This window comes from Carassius gibelio, chromosome B3, assembly GCF_023724105.1.
Source record: "Carassius gibelio isolate Cgi1373 ecotype wild population from Czech Republic chromosome B3, carGib1.2-hapl.c, whole genome shotgun sequence".
NCBI lineage: Eukaryota > Metazoa > Chordata > Actinopteri > Cypriniformes > Cyprinidae > Carassius > Carassius gibelio.
The window spans coordinates 13,688,936-13,714,652 of record NC_068398.1 but is presented as its reverse complement, the minus strand read 5'-3'; the positions used below and the strand labels follow the sequence as shown (position 1 = coordinate 13,714,652).

Sequence of the window (25,717 nt, the reverse complement as noted above, 5' to 3'; positions counted from 1 at the left end):
AATTCATTGGCATTTTCTCTGAAAGTCTGTGCGGATTGTGGCTCTCAAGTAAACCCCCTATGTCGTCACAACATAACTAATAGTGCCAGAAAGATAGGGAACAGGCAGCACTACAAGATGTCTATTCTAAGTAGTTAGGATAGGGGCAATTTTTTGTTAACTTAACAAAAGCGCTAGTTTGCAGAACTCTTTTCTTCAGAAACAGTCATTTGACTCTAAGATGCTGAGGATTCCATATCAGATGACAGCATCTAATCAATCTTGACACTCTTACACTCCTACAGAAATACAGTTCATTGGCTCTTCACACTGTTTTTCCTTCGGCTTCCTTTAAATACTTAGTTGCAGTAATCATTCAAAGTCATCATTAAAAATTCTCTAAATAAATGTTGGTTTTATTTGATTATTTTAGCCATTAAACATCACCAATTTGTGTCTGGTCATTTGTAAGCAAATACGATTGTGTTTTTTTTTTATTAATGAATTAATCAATTTATTTATTTTAGTTCTTAGTTTTTTAATTTATTATTTTTTCCCCTCTTGTATTCACTTTCAGAACACAAATGAAAATTGTTATATGCACTCTTGTCAATCAGTTGAAAATTTGAGTAGGAGTAATACATATTTGTGTTTATTATTTATTTAATTTAAATGGAATAATGAGATTCAATGGTTATAATACAACTGCACAACTAGTCATATCTTTAAATATTAGTGGTCATCTAATAGGAAGATGCCAATATGATATCTAGAGAACAGAATAACTGATATAATGCTGATAATTAAATAATATAAAATGTTACTTATTTGTATTTTTATATTAATTAAATAATTATTTTACTAGAGCATCAGTCATTCATTCATGTATAAAATAAATAAATAAATAAAGTAGGTGTATGATGCTCCTCTAGAATAGAGTGTACAATAAATCAAAATTAGACTTTATTGTAGAATTAGACGAAGAAAATAATAATAATAAACTGTTTTTATATTAGTAGCTCTTTAAAAAATTTATGATATTTCTGGCCTTGCAGATATATGGGTCTTTCGTTTGGATATAGTACAATATAGATTAAATTGTATCAGCGTAGAGAGAGCAAAAATCTTTCTGACTTTTTGTCAAAGTAGATGTTTTACATATTCAGCTTTGCTGAGGACGAGCTATCGAATGGCAGTGCTCTTTTTTGACAAATGCATGAGAGAAAGTTCTTTCAAGGTATAAAGACAAGCTATGATTACGTGCCAAACAAGATGAAAGAGCAGGCCTTTAATACCACTAGATGGCACTTTCCACACTTCACACAAAGCATCCTTTTTCTCACACCTCTCTATCTCATGTCATCACTGAGATCACTGTAGGCATTATACAGCCATTACTACTGCATCTCATGCCTGAGAGAGAGAGTACTCGACGCCCGAGACGCCAAAATGCATTCCATCTTCTAATCCATATCCGCAGAACGCAGCCTGCGAATCCATTCAGCTAAAAACCTGTAGTGCAGTACCAAACCCTTTCAGGAGCACATAAAAAAAAAGCATGCTACATGAATAAATAATAGTTCGACAAAGCATGTTTTCTCAGAGTGTAACATGAGTTTGATGTGGATGCTGAGAGCTGTTTAGTTATAAAGCAATTATGTTTCTAAGGCATTCTGCATAAATACACTTTACCTTTTCAACTATTTAATCTTACTGGAACATCTTAAAGGGATATTTCACCCCAAGATGAAAATTCTGTCATCATTTATTCACCTTCACGTCATTCCAAACCCACTGGACTTTCATTCGCCTTCAGAACACAAATGATCAATATCATCACTCTTTCAATAAATGGAGCAAAAATTTTGGGGGATATTAAACATTCATTTACTGTATCTTCCAAATAAGAAGAAAAAAAAACTTATACAAGCTTGGACCAACATGAAAGTGAGTTAATGAGAATTTTCATTTATCAGAATAGATAGAGAATAGACAATGTCTTTTACTTAGCCTCATGTCATTCCAAACATGTATGCATTTCTTTAAGATGAGATTCACAAAAGAAAAGGTTGCACTTTATTTTTATAGTACATGTGCTTACGTGTTCTTACACTGTATAAAAATTAATGGTAATATAAAGTAACATCAGAGTTAGTTACCTAGGTTAGTCAAGGTTAGTACCTAGTTATTGTAATCACTATAATAAGTACATTGGATGCACATGTGATACAGGACTGTAAAATAAAGTGCTACTGAAGAAGAAAAATAAAATTGAATGTTTTTTTAATTATGAAAAATGTTTCCATACAGTGAAAGTTAATGGGGTCCAGAACAAAACTGTCAATTCTTGTACAAAAACTGAATATATTTAGCGTATGTGTGTGTGTTCTGCAGATTAAAGAAAGTCAAAGAGGTTTGAAGTGACAGCAAACAGCAGATTTTAAATTCTTGGACAAACTGTCCCTTTAAGGCTGCTTGACCTTTGTAGTAACCTTTTTCACATCAACATGTTCTCCAAGTTTTAGATGGTGAGTGGAGTTGTTAAGAACATGTGCCAAAGAAGTTACCTTGCCCTTTAAGGATTACATAGGATTATGGTGTGAATGGCTTAAGTCTGTCTACTTTGCCTCTTAGTGTTTGTACTCAAGTCTCAGCATGCAAGCAATGACCAATAATACTGTCTGTATACAGGTGCAGACCTTATAAAATCACCAATTAATGCTTTAAATTGAGTTAATTTATATTGTAAGCAAAAGCAATGTATGATATACAACTTTGCACCTAAATCACTAAAAAGCAATGGCAGATGGTCAGACATCCCTATTTAGAGGTGAGTGGCCTCAGGTTTAAACCGTTGTTGTGCTTACAGCCTAAGACAAGGTGTTCTCTTGAACTTTAAACCACCCCATTGTCCCAAGATTAAAGCATGTATCAGCATACTTGCCTCTAAATTTACGTCTATTTGCTAAATGAAAGCTGAAGTTGAAGCAGATTTCTTTCGCTCACTAAAATAGCTTCTTGTTTGTGTAGTAGGTGGTGCTGGACAAAAAAAAAAAAAAAAAAAAAAAAAAGATTATTTTTTTTCTGATTAAAATTTGTGATAGTGCTTTAAAAGGTGCTATTTTATATATATATATATATATATATATATATATATATATATATATATATATATATATATATATATATAAACTCTAAAAAATATTTACTAAATAATAAATATTACTATTGAAATATTTCTTTGTATAATTTTTTTAAATATAATATAGTAATTTTGTTTAAAAATTACAACACTGAAGACTATCTTAATTCCTTCATTTTCAAATGTTACACCATCAAGCTTCTATTTTGGTGGAAAACTTCCAGTTTATAAGCGCTTCTCATTACAAGTTTGAAAAGACAGTTAGCGTATGTTGCCTTCCCAAATGAACGTTATCATAGTGCGAACTACGGGGGAGCTAGGGGGAGCTCGGCTCCCCTTAATAAGACATGGGCTCCCCTGAAAACGAGAAATTTGGAATTTTTTGGGGGTCTCAAAAAATATTGACAATGTGAATATTTTGAAGTGCAATTTCAGTTGTGTAATGTGATCATGATGGATTATTAAGTGTAAAATAGCAAAAATATTATTCATTCATGCATGACGGTGATTAAAACCTAATTTACTTCAATAAAGATTACTATACATGCTATTCTTGTAATGAGCACCAAGGTGTGGGGGCGCTGCGCTGCAAATTCCACATATGTTAGTACGTCATAGATTCATAGAAAATAAACGTTGGAGGCCATTTATCGCGCAAAGTACTTAATTCATTCTGCAGTTATAGCATCATAGCCATGGCAAAAAGAAAACAAGGCAGTTTAATTAATTTTGGTTTTATTAAGAAATTGTGTAGTGATGACGTTAATAGCACGACTGATTCACCTGTTTTAAGCACTGTTAGGGGCCGTTCACATATCGCGCCTAAAAACGCATGGAAAACGCTAGACGCGCCTCTTTCTCTTTCTTTCCAAAGCGCTCGGGCAGTTGCGCTCCTGAGGCGTCTGCCGTTGCTAAGCAACCATGACCTGCGCTCTCCATGAAGATGCGGAAATTTCAGCAATGGATAAATGGATTTGCAACACTAAAAATCACTTGCAGTAGCTCTGCTACTAAATTTATTTCAAAATGGCAATCCATATACAGCTATGATCAGCTGTTTCTTTTACTGTCGATGGCTGTTCCTTCATCTTGGCTGAGCCAAATCACAACACATATACATTGTGACACAGCACATATACATATTTAATTAAACGATATACTTTGCGATTTCATAATTGCACTATATGTTTTATTTTGAATAATCAAAATAACTCTATATTAAGGTGATGTGTGTGATTTTTGTTGTTGTTGTTGTTGTTAAAATCACAGCTAAATTTAAAGAAACATTTGTAAGTAAGCCATCAGAACACTGATTCTCAGAAAAGTGTAAACATTGTGTTGCGCATTTAAAGCATTGCTTAGTCCAGCACAGCAACAGTGGCTCAACCAATAGCATGGTAGTTGGGGTGGGGCTACCTGTTTGATCAACCAATAGCAAATGGAAGGTGTTTTAAGGAAAACTGTCATGCAAACAGTCATTATTTTTTGCAATTCTGCTTGCTCTCAAAATTACGCATTCACCTTTAAACTCCTCTTTCATCTCGGCTTCCCTAAAAATGTTTGATTACCTCAGCTGTCAGCACTCTAATTATACGATTATATGTCTCTCTCTGAAAGCAGTGGCTGCAATCTGAGCTTATTTCCCTTTCTGAAAGCTCTCCGTTTAAATGAAATCACAAAATAGATACAGCCAAATATATATCAGATACCTGTATAACAAGATGCAATATTAATCTTTATATACAAGTTTTGCTTGACTGAAAATATTCGAGTTCATGATCTCTTGCACTTAAGGCAAGAAATATCCCTCAGAGCCACATCAGCTCATGCTCAAGTAGGGGGCTGATCCCCCCTAAAACTGAAACGCTACAAACGCCCTGTTTCACTCAATCACTTCTCTGGCCAAGAAGTCAGAGAGCGTTTGATGGTCACACTGAGATCTTCCTGTATAAGTCTTGATTTTGTCTGGATTGAAAAGGGAAAAGTAGGCCCGAACAGATTATACAATCTTTTCCACATTTTTCACCACAGAATTCTATGGAATGCATAAATATACCTCTACAAGCATTATCGAATTAACCAAAATATCAATTAGGCGAACATCAAATTTTGCAATGATGTTAAAGTCTGAGCTTGTTGTGGAATCCAGCAGGCACCAATTCCATACAGGCCTTGACAAGAGGACACAGATGAGAGCTCAGTGTCTATGGAAGAGATCCATGTGCTCATCAGCATCGGCAGTGAGAGAAGTCACACTCGCTGTAATGAACATGTGACAGCTGCCTCTCAGCCTCAAACTCACATTTATTTTCTTCATCATTACCTCTCTCAGCCCGAGTGAGCCTCGATTAACAAGCAAGCTCTAATTACTCTAATTATTAATAGAGCAGTAGAAGCAGCCATTTGACTCACATATGGATGATCACCATCTCATAGGATCTTTATTAATCCTGCCGTGCTGATTTTGTTGTATATTGTTATATAGTTGTATATTTTACAGTTATGCTCATCGGTGTCTACAAAAATATATTTATGTTATAGTGTTATTTATGTTTAGTGTTGTTCTAATTAAGCTATTTACAGTACATATATTTTAAAAGGCAAATTAGCTAAATTAGCTGAATTTGCACGAATCATCCAACCTGATCTCATTAGTATTTGTTTAAATTACAATTTAATGAATAAATTACTTTTCACTAAATTCAATATTTTTAAATTTAGTCTTGAATAAACTAAATCCTTCAAAACACTAGAAATTGTCGATAACAGAATGAGACAGTTATACTGTCAAAAATTAGAAAAATATATAAAAGATATGATGCCATTGTCATATTTAATTAATGCAAATGTATGATTAAATACAATAAAATCCACATATTAATTCCATGAATTCAACATTCTATAAATGTAAAAAAAAAAATGATAATCAACAAATTTTCAGTTAGTACGTAAATGCAGATGTTTGTGCAAGCACCTCATTATGACTTACAGTATAGTTACTTTTTAAAGTTAAGCGCCTTCTAGCTAGCATCAAAATAATGACAGTATCGTGTTGAGTCTGTCATCATGAAATGACGTATAACGTCATTACCAATCAAAATGTGCATTTATTTAAATGAAATTTGTGGACTTTTTTTACACCATTCTCACAGTCTTTCGTACATATTTTTCTAGGTGGCTTATTCATTCAAATGACCACACCTAACCCCACCCCTAAACCTACCCCTCACAGAAATCATGCAAAATTATAATTTATAGAGCATATACATTTTATGAGCACATGCGTTCTCTGGGTTCGAACCCATGACGCATACACTACCATATACCAACTGAGCTAAACAAAACCCAAATTGTAGCGCAAATAAAAGAGTACAAAACATTAATATGAAAAATTCCTGTTGCCGATAGGGCCGCAATTGTAGTATATGCTATGATGTGTCGTATTTCTGGGAATTGGACAAATGACCTATACGGGCGTATTGGTTGGACGACAGGTTGGAGCCGGAGTGAGCATACAAGTATTTAAGAAATCACTTTAAGGACCTGTTTACACTATTGCATTTTTGTTTTTCAAATGGCATCATGAAATGAAAAATGATCCTCATCTACACTGGCTTTTTCAGTGTTTCTGTGTTTCAGAATTTTCACTATTTCCACACTACACAACCAAAAATGCATGTCACATGACCATTCATGCGCACTGGGCATGCACGTAAAGCTGTAAACAGGAAGTTGGTTGCTAATCTCTGGCAGGTACAACAATTAGCATGATGTTATTGTTTACACAGTCATCAAGGATATGCAGAGCGAATTTAATCAGCCACACCATCGTTTTCAAAAATCCAAGTTTTAGTCTTTTTACACTGAAACTGGTTCACTCTACAACACTAAAGTGGGGTCTGCAGCATTTTATTTATTTATTTACTTTTTTTATTTTTTATTATGCGTTTTAAAATTAAACACAGTAGTGTAAATGTAGTCTGACTTCATAAGTAAAAACTTCTTAATATACTTACAGGCAATATTGAAACTTTGCAAAGGGTATTTAAAAATATAAGCTGAACTCTAGGCAATGTGTTATCATCAGCATGGAGCACAGTTCATGGGGCCGTCTACTCGGCCATGTAATGCCTCCAGCTCATCTGCCGGCACACTGTTCATTTGGACCATTTGGAAATGGCTGTTGCTGGGGAACCGGCCCATGTGAAAGCTTTGGGCTCTAAGATGGATGACTTCCCTCTCTGCAAAGTGTGTTATTAATTCCTGAATCCAAAGCAGCAGGATATAAATAAAAGCTTTATTTTGTGATCAACTCCAAATTATGGACATTTTGGAGAGGCCTTTGTTAAACCCAAAAAAATAAAAATCTGATCTCAGATCTACAACAGTAATCCATTTAAGTCTGAGGATCAAGTCATTAGACGTTCAACAGTAAAGTGTGATGGAAACATGGCTAAAGGAACGGTTTAACAACTACAGTACATCGTCGCTGTGTTTCCACACATGGAGAAATACAAGAAAATAATTCTTAGAAATTCTTATGTGGACTTCTTGGTCTGTTTTGATGGAGATGTTCTGTTGCTGGCCTTTTTGGTTGATTTTGAAAAAAGAAAAAAGAAAATTATTGTCTGCAAGATCCAGTGGGTTAATGGTCAGCACTGCTTGCTGATAAAATGTTTCTCCTTCTTTTCTCTCTGACAGCTGAAAAGGACCGATGCACAAAGTCACTAAGTAAAAGATACATGAGTTTACTTTATGAGGGCGCCTCAAATAAATCAGAAGTTCATGTCTATGCCTCAGTGCCCCCTGTAAATACACAGTCACGTGTGGTACAATCACATGTGCTCTATATAGCAGTACTCACAGACAGTTGGTGTCAGAAACATTTGAAACTGTTTGAAACATTTGACTCTCTCTACTTTATAATAAATGTTTTTTATTGGCATCAGTGGTTCCACTAATAAACTTTAGCACTAGAACAACCAAGGCAGTCATTTTTTTAAGTTTAAACAAATACAACTATAATACCATGACTTTCCTTAAATGTGTGTATATTTTATTCTAGTATTGTAATTTCATAAAAATGTTCTGAGTATTTCTACTTTGAATGGCAAAGTCAAATTGACCGTACGCTTTATAGATGTTGCCCTTGCTACTTTTCTCAGTGTTTTCCCCACTATTGCTAAACTAAAATTCCTAAAAAAAAAAAATAAAAAAAAATAAAAATGCCAGTTTGAAACATCCAATGACAATGACAATGTTTATTATTACCTGTTATTATCATAACATATCAATTTTTTTTATTCCATTGATAATGATTAGACAGGTGGCTGCATAGAACTGTTTTCGATTTGTGTGATCCAAACATTTCAAATGACAACAGAGTGTTGTAAAGAACAAAAGTCCAAATGTATTAAAAAATATATGTATATTTATGTGATCATTTTAGCTATTCACAACTTCACAACACAGCTTTAGTGAAGTATATGTTGGTATAGATGTTTAAATGCAGCATTTTCACTTTGGTGAAAAATCCTTGCTCTCCCACTTGCTGGACACAATGTGAGGCAAGCACATTCAGGAGTGGTCCAGTAGCTCTTACACAATTATATATTACAAAAAATATATTTGTATGGGTGATGACGTCATAAAATATCATATGACAACAGATATTCAAAGCTTCATTGTAAAACCTCAATAGAAAGCTTCAAATGTAAATACAACAAAATGGCATTCAGTTCACTCAGAACAGTATGAACTGTTGGAATGACCGGAATGTCCAATATAGAATTCTGGTGTTCCATGGAACCTCTCCATTGCACAAAAGGTTAGGCTATATATGTATAGCTGAAAAAGCTTTTAGATGATTCAAACTCAAGAAAAATGGTTCTTTTAAGAACTGATGACTGAATGGTTCTTCTATGCAGTCGCTCTGAAAACCCTTTTTGGACCCCTCATCTTAAGAAGCATGAGGAAAAACAAAACTTAGCCATTATATACATTAACTATTTACTCAATCTAGTTAATCAGCCACACTGTAGTGAATAATTACAGAAAAGTAAAAAAAAAAAAAAAATATATATATATATATATATATATATATATATATATATATATATATATATATATATATATATATATATATATATATATATATTAATAATAATAATAATAAAAAGGTTTAAAGCCAGTTGTTTCTATCTCTTGATGTAGTTTGTCATTAATTTCCAAACTATAATATTGTAATAAATCAGTGTTGTCAGGCTGTTGTCAGACTGCTTGAGCAAACAAAAATCCCACCGGATTATTACAATTAATGGTAAAATAAATGTTTGGATATGACACTACAGCAAAAGATAGAAATAACAGATTTTTCGTTGTTTATTTGTTTGTTTTGGTGAAATACTAATGGCCTAAGACTTTTGCACAAAAGTGTATATATACTGAATACTGTTTTTTAAAGTAAGGTGGGGAAAACCTATACTGAAGGTAACATGACAATAAGTGTACTCTTACAGTTTTGATTAAAAGGTTTGAACTGCTTTAGAATTTATGGTGAAAGGGGCATTCCATAAGTTCCCAACTTAACTATGGCATTGAATTAAACTGTATTTTTTTTAATGATTCGGTAATGTCTGAATCATTGTTACCAGACTGTTGTGGTGAAGTTGTAGCAACCACAGTGGTGAGTATATCATAAAATGAAAAAGCAAACAGACTCATTAGAGTTAACCTTCTATCACAGGGGTTCATTGGGAGACTTGTTTCAAATAGGCTCTCTGCCGTAAAGGAAGTTGAAATTGCATGCGAGCTGATAAGCTATCACATCCGCTGCTGGTTTTGGAGATGCAAGTGGCTTTTATTAATCCTCTCTGCTTTCAGCTAGCATTGCAGTGAGTTTTCTAAATGTAAGTCATTAGAGATGAACAATTGCTTTAAGCTGATGCAGCACGTCGTACCTCTTTTTCAAGCCCCATATAGATGAAATGATTGTATGGCAGAGCTAATGGCCACGGCTGTGGGAGGGATGCCTCTTCTCAGCTGGAAATAAAAATGATGACATTTAGGAAATGTGACCGACTGATTCGTCGAGAAAGAATAACATTAGCGGCCCAGCAGAAATATATTTACCTATTCCGGAGGAGATGTTAGGTTTCAGGGGTTTTAAAAAGTCACACAACACGCAAACACTGATGAACTGTTTATGCTCCATGTAGCGCCACACCAAAAACAGTGTTGTGCATAGAAAGTAGAATGATGTGATGTGAAACAGTCTGGAGTTTCGCCTACTCGATGAGAAAGCGAGAGTGAGCGAGGACCCAAGAGGCAAAGAAGAATATTGATGAATACTGGGGTTCAGAATTACACGGAAAAAATGCATCTAGAGAGTTAGAAAGCTTTAGAGGAGATGTCTATTAAAGCTATAAGCCACAAGAGACTGTGTGTTAGAATGATTTTACCACAGGGTGTTTTTGGGTATGATGTGAAGCCCCTTAGCTGTGGTAAAAATCACTGTAGCATATGGCCTCGAGTGGGTTATCGCAGCAACAAAAATATGAAAAAAGCCATCAATGCTTGCTATGTGCTTAAATAATCCTCAAAATCTAAATAAAGGACTTATCCCCCTAGCAATATAGTTCATTAGAACAACTGCAGGGTGCTCCAAGAAATGTAGCAACTTGTCAGTGTCTGCATTCATTTCAGTGACTGTTACTGCAGGCTACATACAGTAGGTGTCTTTAAAGGTGAATGATTTGAATAATTTATTCAACCAATTCGTTCTAAAAAGCTGATTCATTTAAAAAAAAAAGGGGGGGGGGGGGTCATTGAAATTGATCATTGAATTAATTTCACATCCACAAATTTGTTAAAAAACAAAGAAATGACAATATTATGCATTCAACCGATTCGCTCAAAAACAATGAAACATTCAGGAACAAAACACCACATCTGTGGTTTGCTCTATGTGGCAGAGGCTGGGCAAAAACAGACAAAGTGACTGGCTGTAGTGTGCCTGAAAATGTAATTTACTATCTATTATCTATTTGTTTATTGCGCTGTAGTTCTTAGATAGATAGATAGATAGATAGATAGATAGATAGATAGATAGATAGATAGATAGATAGATAGATAGATAGATAGATAGATCGATAGATCGATAGATAGATAGATAGATAGATAGATAGATAGATAGATAGATAGATAGATCGATAGATAGACAATAACAATATTCTATAGACATTATTCCTTTGTGCAACATGGAATGGTAAGAAACAGATGTGAATTCCTTTTGTTTAGAGATAAAAACATTATGTATAACCATATTCATGAAGGAGGAGGAGGCAGCCCAGTCTGTGAGACAACAGTAAAGCAGCCCACACATCGTTCAGGAGGTTGATGGTCTTCGGGAGAGCTAATGTGTCCCAGTGCCAGATAATATTGTTCAGTTTATATTGTTTATGGGTGTAGAATAAATAAATTATTGAATACATATCATTCATTTTCACCGCTAGACAATATTATGTATATTTGGAAACAACCTGGGGCTCTATAAACAGCATTCCAGACAGACAGTACATGTTGAATATCCAGCTCAGATATTCCCCTCACAAATGCCTTGCATTATAAGGGAGAAACTGTCAGTCAAATCAAGCTGTCTGACTTAACAATGCAAACTCTGAAGGCTCTCTCCCATCAGACAGTCTGGTCCTCTGGGTTCTGAAGTATCCCCAAAGTCTCCCACGGAAAGCTGTCGATTGCACAGCAGGATTTGTTAAGTGGTGAAATACTTCTTCACCATTTGATTTCAACTGATTTGGAAACTTTGGAGTCTTCTTTTCCTCCTACTTGTTAATGTGTAAAAACACAGAGAAGCAAAATCACTGAATAGCTGCAGTATTTAGTATTCAGTATTCCGATAGGAAAAAGTGTCTTATTCACTAACTTTAAAGGGGGGGGGGGGGTGAAATGCTATTTCATGTTTTTTACACTGTTAAAGAGTTTACAAAGTTTCAAAAATTAAGTTGTACGTTTAAAGGAGTATTTCTGTTCCAAAAATACTACTTCCGGTTTGTCACAAGTTTCGGAAAGTTTTTTTCGAGTACGGCTCTGTGTGACGTTAGATGGAGCGGAATTTCCTTATATAGGTCCTGAGGGCACGTCTGCCTGAAGAGCGCGCGCTCCCGAATAGCACAGCACTGAGAGCACAACAGACTTCACTGATCAGAGCGAGAGCGTCGCGAAATGTCACAAAAGGAGTGTGTTTTTGGTTGCCAGGGCAAGACAACCCTGCACAGATTACCAAAAGAGAAACAGCATTAAGGGACCAGTGGACGGAGTTTATTTTTACAGAGCATCAACGGAGTTGTGCAAGTGTTTGTGTTTGTTCCCTGCATTTCGAAGATGCTTGTTTTACAAACAAGGCCCAGTTTGACGCCGGATTTGCACATCATTTATTTCTTAAGGATAATGCAGTCCCAACGAAAAGGGGTCACGATCGTGTGTTGGATCCGCATGCGGTGAGTAAAACTGCTTCAAATATCTCTGTGTTGTTAACTTAGCTATCGGCGCGTAAGCACATCAAATAAACAACATGCGATGTTGTCATCAAACTGCACGAGTAAAACTGATTTAAATATCTCTGTGTTGTTAACTTAGCTATCGGCACGTAAGCACATCAAGTAAACAACATGCGATGTTGTCATCAAACTGCACTTTCCACATGTACAGCTTAAAAAAAAAAAGTGGAACTTAGTCATTTTCCAAAAACGCTAAGCAAATTTATACAGTTTCAGTACATACCACATAGACACTGATTGCTGATGCTGCTCTTGTTCAATTTCAGCCTCTGGATCTGATTCTGGATCATAAATATATGCTGAATATGACTGTTAGTCGTGGTTTGTTTTGGTTGGTTTTGTCCTCACGGTGTCACAGCTTCCAGACGCGCTCAACCCAAAAGCCTACTGGCGCTCGTGATTCTTTAGCTCCGCCCACACGTCACGCCTCCAGCCACTCGTGTTTTTCCGGGAAAAATCGGTACAGACTATCTTTCTTTTATGAATATAATAAAACTAAAGACTTTTTGGAGTTATGAAGGATGCAGTACTACTCTATAGGTACTCAAGATTAACAGGATATTGAGTGAAAACGAGCATTTCACCCCCTTTAAAATCCGGGCATTGAATGTGCAGGAATAGTTCTGAATATGGTCTATAGACAATATAGTAGCATATAGTCAGGTGTACAGATACTATATATGTATAGTATCTGTATCTGTTTATACTATGTATAAAAAAAAATATATACAGTACAGAAGGCAAAGATTTTGGCTGCAGTGAGTCACTTGCAATGGAAGTGAACATGGCCAATCCATAAACATTAAAATACGTTTCATTTAGTACAGCCAGTGTTAGGAAGGTTACTTTGGAAATGTAATAGGTTACAGAATAAAAGTTACCCTATTTATAACGTAATAAGTAGTGTTACGATTTCAAATTACTTTCATTAAAAGTAATGCAACTGATTACATTTGGTTACTTTTTGATTACTTTTCTAAATTTCTGAACGAACGTTTTCATCTGTTAATCGGTTAATCTTCTCTCAGACAAGTTGTAGCCTAAAGCTTTCAGCAGCAATGTGGGTTGATGTAATTACTGTAGCAGATGTGGTGCACTGCAAATTCAAAGAAGAGAACCAATCAAAAGCATCTGAAGAGCATCGCTTTACTAAACAGCCTTTAAATGACAAGAGACATCATGCACATCAAAAAAAGGCAAAGCAGCAAATTACTATTATTCAACATATCCTAGATTTTTACAGAAAATATTCAGTTGTAACCACCTATGTATCGTTAACGTTTACATAAGTAATTGCAATTTAATTGCACATGTTTCTCGGTGACTGTACTGGATTACTATTACATTTTTTTTGTGTAAATCAATTTCATAACGACATGTTATTTTTATTTTTTAAGAAACACAGGCTGAGTCAAAATGACTTTTTGTGATAATCAACATTATTTATTATCATTATTGCCACAAATGCAGTTGAGTGAGCTTAACTTGTATTGAACATGGAATATATTTTTTCAAGTATTTGCACTGCTCTCATTCATTTACACATTTAATGAATTGTCTCGCAGCCCAACACAGGATAAGCAATATAGAGAATGGATGGCTGTTAATGAATTGGTGCGTATTTGGAGGATTGTCTGCGCTCAGTTCTCTGCCCTGTGAAGACAAGCAGAGTAAAGCAGCATCTAATCTCTTTGGCATTGCCCCACTGACAGTCTGGGTTGCATCAGCCAGTGTGAACTAGAATGAATGCACCAAAGCTCAACGGACAGATTCAAGAAGTCAACACACGTGGCTGCTGCCGTCAGTGAATAGCCTCAGAGGCAAAACGGTGCAAGTGCATGGTTTCTAGAGGGATATCCATAAGAACTAAGCAAATTAAACTGCTTGGGCCATTCACTATGATCAAATATTAAAGCTCTTTCATATTTGCCACTTAATGTGATTTATAAGGACACATCAAAGAATCGCCCCGTTCATACTAAAATTTAGTTGTCATAATGGTTTCTGTAGACGTCCATGTCAGCGATCTCTAGACGAGGGCAGAGGCTGTCAGCTGTAGATCCAGACTGAGATGATAATTAAAGTGTAACTGACAATGATGATTAAACATGAATGAAAATAGATCTGAGGCTTTCAGCGTCCTGTGGCTTTGGAATACCATATCACGGGTTCTCGCTTAATGTTTTATTTTTCACAATTTAAAAAAAAGGCACTGAAAGGTCCAGTGATCAAGCCTTTATCTTTTGTAAAAATATGAATTTTTAAATAGCATAACACATTACATCCAAAGTGTATAATATTCTTTTCTTTTTGAAGCTTTTTACCTGTGTTTATTAGGAATGCTGCTTCCCTGGATTGTTTTAAGAAACTTCTTAAGATGTACCTTTTCATTGAAGCCTTTAATTGATAATGACTATTACTATGATTTTATTTATGATATTCTAATTGTGTTTGACTTGGTATTTTGTTTGTACATGTTGTAGCACTTTGAGTATTAAGAAAGGCGCATTACAAATAAAATGTATTATTATTATTGTTTTGACTATTGTTGTCCAACGAGTAATTGCATCCAAAATAAAAGTTTTTGTTTACATAATATACGTGTGTATACTGTGTATATTTATTGTATATTGATATAAATACAAAGACATGCATGTATATATTTAAGAAAAATTTCTATTTCTATATAATATATAAAATGTAAATAATAAATTTCTATAAATTTCTATATAATATAAAATATAAGAATATGAACATATACATGTATCAACATAAATATTTTCAAAACATATAACGTATGTGTGTGTATTTATATATACATAATGAATATACACAGTGCACATACATATATTATGTAAACATTTTTTTTTCTTTTAAATGCGATTAATCACTCAACAGCACTAATTTGTTTAAATTCATTATCATCAATTGTTCTTTTACCTGTCAAAAAAAAAAGCAAAACATTTTTTTTTTAATGTGTCAATCAATTTAACACATTAATTTGGAACGATTAATGGTATTTATTTCATTAATGACAGCTTCCACATTTATACACATTGCAATAATGAATTTTTCAACTATCAGAGCAACTGAAGCATGAAGTACCACCAAAATATAAAGCAGTCAACACGATAAAACTAAATTGCAGTAGTCTCCAGACAGGTTTATGAAAGCTAAACTAATTTGAACTTGACACAGCATCTGAAAAGCATGGAGCCAATGGTCCTAGACACTGAAAACAGTATGATGTGCCCCAACGGTCATGTATGCATAGGCACACAATTAAAAACAACCTTGGAATAAACAACAAACTCGGTTGCAAAGTTGATTGCTGTGGATATAAGGTGACTGAAAGTCTGATATAATACAGGAATGAAACAAACAGCAGATTGCCTCCAAATCACAGTCACTTGAAGGTTTGTCTAGGCAAACACTGATTTATGCAATTATTTTGCTTATTTACTCAGCACATCTTGTAACTGATTTAATTTGATCAGCAGACAGAACTGAAGCAGAAACAAACTCAAATCATCTGTTATCACACTTCAAACATGGGTATACGTTCATTCAGTGTCTGAAAGCTTATACAGATATGGGAGCGATAACTGAATGTGAAATCTTAACGCTCACAGTAGCGAATTAAAAAGGGCAGATCCAATCAGAGAGGAGGACACTGGGGCTTTAGAGCAGCCTCACGCCGTGCCACTATTCAGGTCATGGAGCCTTTCCAAAGAGGACTTACCCTGGTTAAACTGTCTAGTGATCACATGCATGTCTTGAGAATCACCATCAGTAGCTGGCCAATCCCTGTGGGAGAAAAGGAGAAACTAATTAGAAGCTCATTTCCACATTCACATATATACAACGTCACTTTGCTCATTAGGATGTGGAAGAGCAATGGCTTCGCCTTAGACATCAAAACAAAAGCGCAAAAATTAAGATGGACTTTCATTATGCAGAGCCATTTACTAACCTTTTTAAACTGACAAGAAATAAATTAATAATAATAATCAAGCAACCATGAAAGTCCTAGCCTATTAGCGCTTCATCTTCTGACTTGCCTAAAAAGAAGCACATGGGACAAATAATATTACATAGCAGCTCTTTTTAACGCTTTGACTTTTTTTTCATGATGAGTGGTTTATCCATGGATAATTCCTTTATTTATATCTTGCAATACTTCATGCCTTTGGAAATTAATATTCACTGCTCAAAAGATGCAATGATATGCTATGCAAATAAGATGACACTAATGAGTTAGCGATTATTAACACTCCATTAATTCAGTATGTCTTTTTCTGTGAGCTCCATGCACATCTACCAAGAGTGCTAATGAATGTTCGGCACAGCAATGTACAAATTCCAACAAAAAGACGATTACAGGGATAAAGTTTGAGTTTTAGATTTCGGGTATTACATTTGAACAGAATGAGTAGCCTTAGCATAACTACAATATAAGTACAGCTTCAAGAAAGACAAGCGACAGTCTGCTAATCAGCAAGTATACATTGTTAACTAAAACTAAAACTCAAACTAATCAAAATAATTTTTGATAAACCTTACATGAAATGAAATATAAAAATTAGATGAAAAACATAAAAAAATAGAAATGTTGCCTTGGCATCTAACTGAAATAAATATGTGCTAAAATAAAACTTAAATAAAAATGAATGAATGGTAATAGAAATAAAAACTAAAGCTAATACAACTGACAAAATCACATACTAAAATTACAAATAAATGTATAAATACTATAATTAAATATATCTACGTAAATAAAAGTGCTAAAAAAAACAAAATTAAAATAAAGTTATTAAAAATATAAAAAGACAATTCCAACTGACAAAAGCACATAGTAAAGTTACTAAAATTGATTACTGAACTACCAAAATTTGAAAATATAACAATAAAATATAATTCAAAATATTATTAAATACTATAATAGCTTTATAAATGCTTCTAAAATAACTTGGGCATTACCGTATTTACACGCAATCTGATTAAAAAGTTGGAAATGTAAATATTCCTCATAGGCTATGACACACACTATTGATATAAAGTAAACAAGGACTATAGTGTGTACCAGAGGAGTTAGCTTTCGTTTGCTAATATCAAGCCTGTTAGCATTCACACAGTTAGCTGTTTTTCTAAAAGACTAAAAGAGATCTCAGGATTTTTAGAGTGCTAATACCTTTTTCAAATAAATAAATAAATAGATAGGTTTCCCATGGAAATCTCCAGCAATGCAACTGTCAATAAAGCAGGGAATTGATGATTTGGTGCATTTAGCTGGTCGGTGCATCATTTGCATTCCCTTGAAAGAGGTCTCAGGCAGCTGTCATACACCAATTGCCTGTAAAACCCCAAAAGCGGCGGAACCCAGAGCTCCGCAGAGACAAGGTTCATGGATTTGGGTGCTATTCTTTTAGTTACTCATCATAATGACTCCATTTAGCTGGTCAATGACCCATTTAATGGCACAGAGCAGGCTTTGGAAGCACTGCGTCCTTGGCAGGGCAGATTTTGCAGCTGCCCTGGCGTATGCTACCTTGAACCCAAACTGTGGCCCCTCTCAACAACCCCAGCATCCCTGCCATTTCCTGTATGCGGGAACCAAGAGGAGCTCCAAATGTCAACAGCCATATATATATATATATATATATATATATTATAAAATAATTGATATTTTAAAATAAATAACATTTAATATAAAAAAATAGTCCATGTTTTAATAAATGAATATAAATTTATTGAATCATTCAAATCAAACAATTCATTCAAAACGTGTGATTCTATTAGAAATGAAACAAGTGAGTCCATCTGAATGGTCTGTTGAATCACTGGCTGAAAATTTTGATTCATTCAAGGAACGAAACATCGTGTTGCTGTGCACTGTCGTATAAAATTAGTAGCACATTTGTGCTCGCGCAGAAATATTAGAATATATTCAGAAAAGTACATTGCTTGTGCAGGGAATATAAAAAATTAAAAAACTCATACATGGGTAGTTTTTTCTTTCATTGCTAACTGTCTCCTAATTAGGCTTCACCACGCAGTGAATGTTTTTGGACTCTCAAGGACGTGTTTTTTTTTTTTTTTTGGCAGTTACTTGATATGTCAGCTCTACTACCATCATCTCTCAATTCGTCAAACATACAGCACAATAACATAATGTGGGAGAATGTCTTTAAATTACGATCAAGGAAAATGTATACCTCTTTTGTTGTCTTCTTTTTAAAGAACTTCAAAAGTTGCACTTGACCCATTTAGCACGGGGAAAGAAAAGTCGAAAACTTGCTTCTGTTTCTGAGCAGCTTGTTACAGTACCGAGTTCTGATTGTCCAATCGTTTAGTTTAGTTTGTGAATTATCATAAGTAATTTAAAGAATTTTAACATTTCATTTGCATGGTGAGTTTTACATAATACAAATATTAATCTAAAGGGGATGGTAAGGGCTCATGGTGGTTTTACAAAGTGGATTGCTTATATATACAGTATATAACATATTTGCAACAAAGTCAATGATTGAGAAGGAGGAGGTGGGAACCGACAAACATTCAAGCAAAACTTTAATAACAAATTAAAGCAACAGGTCCTTGCGGACAACTGGCATACACAAACAGAACCAAAAACACAAAATCCAGAGGTCTTGTTACTTCTCCTTTTATCCCTCCGGAGCTCCTAAAAGCGGCTCCTGCAGGCAAAAGCCGACTACATTTATCAGCACAAACTGATAAATGTTACACGGGTCCATTTTGCAATGCAAATACAAAAAAACCCCACAAGGATTTGATATACTGTACCAGTACTTAGTTAAGAAAGCTGTGAAGGTTGTTCTATTGCACATGGAGGTCTATTCAAGACCATCACTTATTCACACTTCAATCTGACACTGGCCAAATGAACAAATATTACATAACATTAAATAAGAATTAAGTACTAAGACTTGCAGTGTGAACATAGCCATTGTGACAAGACCCTGACCTACACGTGATGCAAGCATGGATGTGCCGGTGCCCACAGGAGATCAGACCCCATATGGTCCTGAGGAGCATATCACCAGCACACTGACCACGAGCTTCACAGTGGCCCGTGCATCCTACTGCCGCTCAGCTCTGATTGATAGCCTCTGCTCAGCTGCTGACAAGTGAAGCAGGCTACACATGGGTATGTGGGCAAAAATAGCCCCGCCATGGTCCTCTTTAGCTTTGCTGCAGCTGCTTCAGAAAAAAAAAAAAAAAAAACAGAACAACAACATCTCGGAAGACGTTCGTTGAACGTCTTCAGAGACCTGCTCTTTTGAAATGCAAAACTGGAGCACCCTCGGGTTAAATATCTGAACCGATCGCCTTCATCAGACGAATGTGTTTACTGCACACAACAGCCATTGATTTCCTTCATCGATGTTGTTAATAGAAATGTTCATTAATGGCATGTTATCCAATATATAGCTAAATGATTTATGTTTCTTAACATTTATGACCTTTATAACATGTATCACTGACGCCAACTGTAATAAAGTACAGAAACCTGTTAAAGGGATTGTCCCTGGTGCAGAAGCATTACTCACAGACTTTTGGATGATTTCAGTATAATCTCATTATCCTCGGCATCCTGGTGCTCCTGACCTTTGGAACTGTTCCTACGGTCTGGAACTCCCTGGGCAGATGCAAAATGACGTGTTTTATGTTAATAAACTGCACTGGTCTAATGCCCTCTTTAGCACTTGCTCTCTGCATCAGAGCAGTTTTGAATTAAGAGACTTTTTGTTCCTCTATTCATCCTCACAGGTACAGACAGGGCCTTGTTTCAAGGTAAAAAGAGCAAGGGACTAAAGAAGAATGAAGCAGTGTAGGAGCCAAACGAGAAAAAGAGAGAGAAAAAAATATGAAGGACATATTTGTTTGGCGCGAACTGACAAGGCCTTTTTATTGTCAGTGTGTGTCAGTCTATTTGTTCCCAAAAGGAGTCAGGCAAACCCAAACAACAGAGGAGAAATATACTGTCAGCTGGGCTTTATTGACTTCACTGCTCATTCCAGTCATGCTGAACTCTGCATGTGGTTGTTATGAAATATACAGAATGTCTGTTTGCATGTGCAACACCAAAACAATTGAAAAAAGGGGAGAGATATTAACTATCTTGTTCTCAGTGTAAATCAGTAAAAAACTAGCAAAATAATGTTTTCCTGTACAAACAAAAGCACAAAAAAAAAAAAAAAAAAAAACATTGACGTGCAGGGAAACAGAATTATTATAGATTATTGTAATGAAGATCATTTTATCTACAGAAATCTGTGCTTCTTTCATTATGCATGTTATCGACCTCTGTCCTTTATATAGCCACAAAAAAAAAAAAAAAATGGACTTAGAGCAACCTATGGGATATTCGCAAAAAACATGTTTTTGTAACACAAAGTGCAATAAACTTTAATCTGCAAACCATGCCACTTTTCTATCTACTTTATTTTTAAGACGCAACCATTTGTAAGGTGAATGTGCCAAGGCTTCCACTATACAAAATGTTACACTTAGCTATTACTGCAAACTGGTGTTTGGTATGATATTATTTGCATTTATTATCATAATCATAAGCACACTGGTTTGTAGCGAAAACGATTTTAATAATCATTTCTAAATTGCTCTTGCCACTTTTTATGTGTGCTTTTCTAACACATTGCTTTTCTACTCTATGAAGGATTATTTTTTCTTAATTAAAGCGAAGCTATTTACAAATAATTTGAACTAATGTCAATATATACAGTAGCTGTCAGTGTACAGTAGCTTTTTATTTGAAAAAGTACTTCTGCAATAAGAGAGATAAAATGCAGTTACTGTCATGAAATTAACCCCTTCGGGATTAAACCCTAGAGTTATTCCTCATTCCGCCACCACTGAACTTCTGAGATTTTTAAAGTATAAATATTTCCCTTGATATTTATTTTTCAATAATAATATAACAAATTAAACACAGTAAAAATAAAAAAGAACATGCAATAATATTCGCTTAATAAGGGTGAAAAGCAAATGTGGATCCTTTGCCACGACGGCCAAGAGCAGAGAGAATAATCAGAGAAGTGTTGTGACTTTGAAGCCGCACAGCGTGTGCAAGTGTCAGAGGATGACTGGAGGGTTTTCAATGAATGGATGCCGTTGGTGAGGACCGATGGGGCTTCCTCTATAGCGGCTGCCCCTAATGCTGATTTTCAGCTTATTTTAAGACGCAATAGTCACGCGGCTCATCTCTTGAGCATTTCTGAGAATCCCTTTAATGCTCCGGGGTGGTACCTTCTGCGTTTGAGCGGGGCTTCTTTGACATATGGTTTAAGACAACCTCCACGCTGCAGATCTGCAGGGAGAGCGCCACTGAAAGAGACGGCTAAAAGAAGCAATTTGTATATGACAGTGATCGAGTAACACAGGAAATATTTTGACCACATAATAAATATGCCTTTAATTGGAAAGAAAAAAAAAAGGCATTGTGGTATTGTGTTGTCACTCAGAGAGATATCAAGTCCCACACTCATGGGATCACACGCACACAAAAACCATCAAGAGAATTATAATAAGAGACGGTCTGATTACATTGCACGCTTCCTTGTGTTGTGGACTGGCAGCAGCAGGAGACGGAGACGACGAAAAAAAAACAGAAGAGACCTCTGTAAACGTGATTTCACATCTGAGTGACTCTGTCTCTGTTAGGCCTGGAGGAAGAAAAGCAAAAGACACACTGTTGGCTTCCCCCTAGTGAGATGAGGAGAGAGTAAAACTTGAACTGTTCGACCTCCAAATAGCCAGAAAACACTCAGACCAAGAATAAAAGCATGAAATCTGCCATTTGCTACAGAACTGCCTTTCTGGATTGATTTTTTGTTTTTACCAGGGAGGGCCGATGGGATGCCTTTACATACCCTCAGTGTTGGCACAAATTCAACACAAGTTCAGTCAGGGCAACATCTACTGGGGCATTTTCACATAGAGAACTCCTACCATAAAAGACGTACACTATTCACCCTAAATCTATGATTATTACACGTGAGATTTATCAGAGCATCAAGGATATCAAGTTCTTCTATAAATTTGATAAAAAAACTGTGTTAATTAAATAAACAGAGAGTTAAGATCAAGATTAAGAACTATATTTTAACAGCTCTTATTTGTGTATTTAGTTATTATTTATGTAAATCTGGGGGGGGGGGGGGCTGAGAGACCATTATTAAATTATATAAGAATTATTAGTATTATTAATATCATTGTTGTTGTTGTCATAATAATAATAATTGTTATTGTTTATTTTTATTATTAGAAAGATCTGGGGGTGGTGGGCTTGGTTACTAAAAATGTAGAATGTTTTTCCTTCCCCATTAATGGTATGAAATGATTATTGTGATAATATTTTGGACACATCGTTCAGCCCCATATCATGGTCAATACTATTTCATTTCATACAAACTAAAACTGTGACTTGTCACTTTACATTTTGCTCAGAAATACTCTTCCTTTCTAAATGTGCAATTCTTGGGCAGAATAAGCTGCGATGTGGACCAGACCTCTTGCTGGGGTCTGGTTCCGCGAGAGTAAGATCATTACATCATGCATTGGCCCAGAGTCATAATCATCCATCTGTGTGAGTTTAGGAATTACTGTTGAAAATGAAACCTGACTTCGCACAGAAGTGCTCATATGTTCTCATAAGAGAGAGGAGGAATGTTTTAGCACAGCGCAATCTGTCTCAAAATGCCAATGATGTCTGACATCATGCTCTGGATATTCTAATTGGCCTCTGCGAGCCGGACGGAGCAGCAGCGTAATTGTGATGTATCATGCGGGATATACAGCCATATGCTGCAATGGATTTCCTTTCTTGTTGTTTGTTGTTCATCAGACACAAAATAAAGAGGCAGACCTATACTGCAGCTGAGTATTACTCACAGCAGATGTATACATTTGATTATTGAAAATTGCATATTAATGGGGGCTATTTCCAGGCTGGCTCACCAGGTTTTTGAAATCCACAATGCCTAATTGATTCATCTACTTCTGGCATTTTGATCTATCACTTTGTTCTAACTTGCATAAAATACAGACATTATAAAATAAAACTAAAACACGAAATCTGCTCAGGGTGGAGCAAAAAAAAAAAAAAAAAAAAAAAAAAAAAAACATCTGCTATGGCAGTTTTCCTAAATTTAATATATACAACATAATTTCAAAGAGAAACGAGAAAGTCTGAAGATTATTTCTGCTTTAAGAGACCAAATAGCCCGGAGTACACATGAGAATAAATGAAAAGTGTGATTATATCAACACCTGCACTAACTGCTTCTTTAAGTCAGCTTTTATTGTTACACTTTGTTACCCAAAGCAATATTTCTTTAAATAGGTTTTCCTCTTGTATCTCTTTTCAGCCTCTCTTAGACTTTCAGGTGTCATTAATCTGTTGCGAATTACTTTTTTAGCTGCACTCCACAGTTTTATTTAAGTTTCCAACCACATTAACTTCCAATCCAGAACAAAATGTAATATGCAGACACATGAAACATCCATTTTGTCTTAAAGTTTGTCATTCTGTAAGGTTCTCTGTTATGTAAAGTTAACGCCTCCACCTGTCAACATTACAAATGGCAAACCCAACGCAACACCACTTAAAAGATGTACACTTAGCATCTGCCCTATAAAAGCACATTACAGTTTCACAATGGCAGTCAATCGCATTGCATTCTTTTGTCACAGCCACTTTAATGGAGTGCAAGACGTACACGTCTGTGTAAAGAAAGAGCAAGTGTTGTGTTTTGGAATGCATTATCGCGGCTCGTCTCGGCAGTTTTGTGGTGCACCTTGCTCAAGGGAAATCATTCATTTATCAGGCCTCTTTTATGGGAAAGATTTGTGTCGGAATTGTAATATATTCCAAAGGATGGCCAGAATTACAGCTTTTTGGAAATGAGATTAATGTACGACCCATCCTTTTCTTGCTCTCACGGATTATACAACGATGGAGCTCTTATAGAGCTAACTAAAGCACTGTAATGACTTTTGTGCTTAATCTATAGAAGATATCTTGACTGACACAGACAGTAATTAGTTATTATACGGAGTATGTAGGGTGGAAGGATGAACAGGCCCATTCATCATAAGCTTCAGGTTTGGCTGTGAGCATCATCTTTTCAGAGCATATAGAGCTATGGAATGTATTGAGTTCACAATAAATAAGTAATCCCGGATTGTTTTCTGGAACATGGCAAAGCATGACTGCTTGCTCATAGTTAATATATAAAGAGATCGTTTCAGAAACGGCGGATGGTTCACTTGACATGACCACAAGGACATTCAGCTAGCTATAGCTCTGTAAGCACACTTTAATTTACCAGTAATACATTCACTGTTGATAAGATGGTGTTTAATAAAAACAGACGCTCATAAAAACAGGACTTGAAAGATCAACAGTTTTCCTAATAAATGTGTGAGCGCGCACAGTTCGCTGATATATCTATTTTTGGATCAAAACAACTCTTGATGTTCAGCGAGCTATTAATTAAACATGGACTCGTATCATATTTTTGTATTTGTTGTGCGAAGATTAATTTCCTCCGTAGTCTCCCTTACGGTGCTGAAAGAGAGAAGTGCAGCACTTTGGAGTCTAATCAGGAAATAAGAGACAAAAGTGGAACTAATTATCCCAAGTCCTCAAGGAAAGGTTTCTCACAGCTCAAGTAGTCAGGAACAATGAACTTACTAGTGTAGTAGCCGAAAATAGACACCCTTTTTAAGCTTGTTTGTATACATGACCTAAAGCTACTGTTAAATTCAGCTACCGTTATCAGCAGGAGACTCTCTTAACCAAGGTCTGAAGTTAAACCATTCTGTAAAATATAAAATCTAAAGTGAATTGTTTCCTATTAACATAATGTATTTCTGTATTAGCAAAGCTGAATTTACAGCATCACTACTCCAATCATCAGTGTCACATAATCCTTCAGAAGTCATTTTAATATGCTGATTTGTATATATTTAAAAT

At 35.3% G+C, this 25,717-nt stretch overlaps 1 protein-coding gene across 1 annotated transcript in view; it reads right to left on the bottom strand.

The window, feature by feature from the left end:
- LOC127952388 (protein ELFN1-like) overlaps window positions 1-25,717 on the bottom strand; it is a 95,858-nt gene that overhangs the window by 32,351 nt on the left and 37,790 nt on the right. The window contains exon 2 of the mRNA XM_052550798.1: window positions 16,442-16,506. The gene's annotated coding sequence lies outside the window, so the exon portion shown is untranslated. The remainder of the gene's footprint in view (window positions 1-16,441; window positions 16,507-25,717) is intronic.